Below are 5,628 nucleotides of genomic sequence, written 5' to 3' on the forward strand. Positions count from 1 at the left end.
ATCTACGCGTATTGCGGCTTGGCCCAACCACAGGTGCCTGTGCCCGAGCCGACAGTCGAGTACCAGACACCAGTTTATCAGTGGGAGCCAGAGGAGCTCACACAGCAGTGGCATCCACAGTCCGCTCCGGAGTATCCCGGAGCTGGTTATTTCCCGCCTTGGGAGTAGACCAAGCTAGGCCAAAAGCCTAAGCTTGGGGGAGTACGTGTTTGCACCAACTTTACATTCATGCTTATGCTTTCACTTTGTTAGTCGGTGTTTACACTTTGCCACTTTATTATCCATGCTGGTTTATTTTTGTTTTCTTATTTTCTTGTTTTGTGTCCTTTTGAGGAAACCCAAACAGATTTTCCTTTCTTCTTTTGCTTGTTGGGAGCTTTCCCGTGTAAATAGTTTTCTTTTTCTTTGGGTCAAGGTAGAAGATATTGGTTACAATGTTTAGTGGCTCTTGCATGCATACCTATTCATTTGTTAAAGAGCCATATTACTTTGTCTTCTCCTTTGTGTTTGCCTGCAGATTCAGCTTAGTCCAATGCACGAGCACTCTTATTATTGTTCACATCGTTCGATCGTGCAAGTGAAAGGCAATAATGATGATATATGATGAAGTGACTCAGCCTGGAAAAGCTGGTATGAACTCTATCTATTTTGTTTTTGTAAATATGACTAGCTTGTCGTCCCAGATTCAGATTTGTTGAGAGAGAACCATGTTTGCAATGACAACTTAGAGATCATAGTTTCTGATCCCATGCTTACTTAGCTAGGAGCTTATAATGGTTTGTCTTGGTTGCCCACATGAATGTTGAGATGACTATGATGTAGTATGATAGGATGGTATCCTCCTTTGAATGATTCAAGTGGCTTGACTTGGCGCATGTTCATGCATGTAGTTGAAACAAAATCAACATAGCCTCTATGATGTTCGTGTTCATGGTGATTTATATCCTGCTCATGCTTGCACAATATGTTAGTCAAACTCATTGCATCTTGATGACTGTTGTCGCTCTCTAGTTGGTCGCTTCCCAGTCTTTTGCTAGCCTTCACTTGTACTAAGCGGGAATACTGCTTGTGCATCCACTTCCATAAACCCAAAAGTTTTTCCATGAGAATCCACCATACCTACCTATTTGCGGTATCTACCTACCGTTCCACGTAAATTTGCATGTGCCATTCTCTAAACCTTCAAGAAATAATCTATTTTGCATGCCCGAACCGCTCATGTGGTGACAGGGGGCTATTGGTATCTTCCATGTTAGGCGTGTTATCCTCGACATGTGTTTATTCACTGTCATTCACGATAAAGGGGCCGGTAATTGGAATGCCTAGTTCCACGCTTAAATCGAAAACATAACTGTAAAACAAGACTCCCCCCGGATTGATGTTAGTATGGACGATACCCGAGGATTCGGCTAACCGTGGAGTGTGATTGATTGGTGGTGGGGGAGTTAAAACTTTAATTTTCTGTTTGGGAACCGCCTATAGCATGAGTAGCATGGAAGATATTGAGAACTCTTGGTCATTGCGTTGACAATGAAAGCATGCCACCCAAAATTATTATCTCTGTTTTCAAAGCTTGAGCTCTGGCACCTCTGCAAATCAATGCTTCCCTCTGCGAAGGTCCTATCTATTTATTTTCCTGTTGAATCATCCTCTTCTTATATAAGCACCAATTAGAGAGAACCTGTGTCATTTTTATGCTTTGCTTTTGATTGATATTGAGTATGACTATGACTGGATCTTTGTTGCTATGAATTACAATGTTTAGTGAGACCTTGATCTTTGAAAGTGCTCTGCATTTATGTTTTGCGGTCTCAGAAAGAGCTAGCGAGATACCACCTATTCATATTGCTTCATGCTTGTTTTGATTGAATTGTTGGTATCTGAAACTCATTATTATTTGCTCGCTAGCTGATTATGCCATTGATATTAGTTTACCGTGAGACCTATGTGTCACTTGCTTATGTGGTTAACTTGTGATCTTGCTGAAATGCTGGTTATGAGTTAGACATAGTTGCAACAACAAGATCAAACAGAGTTTGTCAAAGTTTTTCTTTCTCTTTCAGTTTGTCAACTGAGTTGCTTGAGGACAAGCAAGGTTTTAAGCTTGGGGGAGTTGATACGTCTCCATCGTATCTACTTTTCCAAACTCTTTTGCCCTTGTTTTGGACTCAAATTTGCATGATTTGAATGGAACTAACCCGGACTGACGCTGTTTTCAGCAGAATTGCCATGGTGTTGTTTTTGTGCAGAAATGAAAGTTCTCGGAACGTCCTGAAAATTTACGGAGAATATTTCTGGAAAACATGAAAAATACGTGCGCAAAGATCCACTGGAGGGGGTGAGCCAGTGGGCCACAAGCCCTGTGGCCGCGGCCACTCCGCCCCCCCCCCCCCCCAGGCCGGGCCGTCAGGGCTTGTGGGGCCCAAGTGCCTCCGCCGCCTCCAAACTCAGCTCTATATATTCCCTTTCGTCCAAAAAAATCAAGAGAGAAGATTTCATCGCGTTTCACGATCCAGAGGCGCTGCCACATCCCGTTCTTGCCCTGGAGGGCAGATCTGGAGTCCGTTTTGGGCTCCGGATCAAGGAGATCGTCACCATCGTCATCATCAACCTTCTTCCCTCTCCAATTCCATGAAGCTCTTCATCGTTCGTGAGTAATCTATTTGTAGGCTCGCTGGGTGGTGATGAGTAGGATGAGATCTATCATGTAATCGAGTTAGTTTTGACGGCGATTGATCCCTAGTATCCACTATGTTCTGAGATTGATGTTGCTACTACTTTGCCATGCTTAATGCTTGTCACTAGGGCCCGAGTGCCATGATTTCAGATCTGAAATTATTATGTTGTCACCAATATATGTGTGTTTTAGATACAATCTTGCAAGTTGTAGTTACCTACTAAGTGTTATGATCCGGCAACCCCGGAATGACAATAACCGGAACCACTCCCGGTGATGACCATAGTTTGAGGAGTTCATGTGTTCACCAAGTGCTAATGCGTTGGTACGGTTCTTTATTAAAAGGAGAACCTTAATATCCCGTAGTATCCATTTGGACCCCGCTGCCACGGGAGGGATGGACAATATATGTCATGCAAGTTCTTTTCCCTAAGCATGTATGACTACACACGGAATGCATGTCTACATCACATTGACGAACGGGAGCTAGTCACATATCTCTCCGTGTTATAACTGTTGCATGATGAATGTCATCCAACAAATCACCGATCCATTGCCTACGAGTTTGTCCCACTGATGTTGTTACTTGCTTTGTTCTGCTGCTGTTACTACTGTTGTTTCTACTGTTACTTGCTGCTACTGTTACTTGCTTTGCTCTGCTGTTGTTACTACTGTTGCTGCTATTGTTACTTGTTGCTGCTGTTACTTGCTACTATTGTTACTTGCTAATGCTGTCACTATTGTTGTTCCTTGCCACTTTTGTTACTCGTTACACTGCTGCTACCTGCTACATACTTTTCTGACGCCGTTGAGACAACCGTTAGGAATAGTCTGCCTTGTCACCAGATCTTTTTTGGAACCGTTGCTATCATACTACTTTGCTTGTAGACACTAATCTTTCAGGTGTGGTTGAATCTGACACATTCAGCTGCTAATACTTGAGAATGTTCTTTCACTTCCCGTCGTGTCGAACCAACAAATTTGGGTTGGATACTCTACCCTCGAAAACTGCCGTGATCCCACACGCTGGTGGGCTATTGCAAGACAATTGATAATTGTTGAGCAACTGGAAGCAACTCTTTTCTGGCGCCGTTGCCGTGGAGGCATCAAGTCAGGAATAGTTGCACGTCAACAGTATGATAGGATGGTATCCTCCTTTGAATGATTCAAGTGGCTTGACTTTGCACATGTTCACGCATGTAGTTGAAACAAAATCAACATAGCCTCTATGATATTCATGTTTATGGTGATTTATATCCTCCTCATGCTTGCACTCAACATTGGTTAATTTCAATGCATATTAATGACTGTTGTCGCTCTCTAGTTGGTCGCTTCCTAGTCTTTTGCTAGCCTTCACTTGTACTAAGCGGGAATACTGCTTGTGCATCCACTTCCATAAACCCAAAGTTGTTCCATATGAGTCCACCATACCTCCCTATATGCGGTATCTACCTGCCGTTCCAAGTAAATTTGCATGTGCCACTCTCTAGATCTTCAAATAATAATCTGTTTGTATTCCCGAACCGCTCATGTGGTGACAAGGGGCGGTCAGTATCTTCCATGCTAGGCGTCTTATCCTCGATATGTGTTTATTCACTATCACTCAGAAAGGGGCCGGTAATCGGAATGCCCAGTTCCATGCTCAAATCGAAAATATAATTGCAAACAAAACTCCCCTGGATTGTTGTTGGTATAGACGGCACTCGAGGATTCGTCTAGTCGTGGAGTGTGATTGATCGGTGGTGGGGGAGTCAAAACTTTACTTTTCTGTTTGGGAACCGCCTATAATATGTGTAGCATGGAAGATGGTGAAAACTCTTGGTCATCGCGTTGACAATGAAAGCATGCCACCCAAAATTATTTATCTATGTTTTAAAAGCTTGAGCTCTGACACCTCTGCAAATCAATGCTTCCCTCTGCGAAGGGCCTATCTATTTATGTTTCTGTTGAGTCATCCTCTTCTTATAAAAAGTACCAGTTAGAGAGCACCTCCGTCATTTTTATGCTTTGTTATTAATTGATATTGAGTATGACTGTGACTGGATCTTCTTTGCCATGAATTCCAATGTTCAGTCAGCCCTTGGTCTTTGAAGGTGCTCTGCATTTATGTTTTGCGGTCCCAGAAAGGGCTAGCGAGATACCATGTGTTCATATTGTTTTCATGATTGTTTTGATTGAAGTGTTGACGTTTGAAACTAATTATTATTGCTCGCTAGTTGATTATGCCATTGATATGAGTACACCATGAGACCTAAATGTCATTGCTTATGTGGTGAGCTTATGATCTTGCTGAAAATCCGAATATGAGTTAGACATAATTACAAAACAAGATCAAACAGAGTTCGTAAAAGTTTTTCTTTTGTCTCTTTCGGTTTGTCAACTGAATTGCTTGAGGAAAAGCAAGGATTTAAGCTTGGGGGAGTTGATACATCTCCATCGTATCTACTTTTCCAAACTCTTTTGCCCTTGTTTTGGACTCTAATTTGCATGATTTGAATGGAACTAACCCGGACTGACGTTGTTTTCAACAGAATTGCCATGGTGTTGTTTTTGCCCAGAAATAGAAGTTCTCGGAATGACCTGGAAACTTACAAGGATTTTTTGTGGAATATATAAAAAAACTGGCGCAAGAATTACCTGAAGACACGGAGCCAGGAGCCCACAAGCCCAGGAGGCGCGCCCCCCTAGGGCGCGCCTCGCAGGCTTGTGAGGCCCATGTGGCTCCGCAGCCTCCAACTCCACCTCTATATATTCTCTCTTGCCCGGAAAAAATTAAGAGAGAAGAGTTCATCGCGTTTCACGACACGGAGCCGCCGCCACCACCTGTTCTTCCTCGGGAGGGCAGATCCGGAGTCCGTTCTCGACTCTGGAGAGGGGAAATAGACGCCGTCGTCATCACCAACCATCCTTCATCACCAATTCCATGATGCTCTCCATCGTTCGTGAGTAAT

This window comes from Hordeum vulgare, chromosome 1H, assembly GCF_904849725.1.
Source record: "Hordeum vulgare subsp. vulgare chromosome 1H, MorexV3_pseudomolecules_assembly, whole genome shotgun sequence".
In the NCBI taxonomy this organism is placed as follows: Eukaryota; Viridiplantae; Streptophyta; class Magnoliopsida; order Poales; family Poaceae; genus Hordeum; species Hordeum vulgare.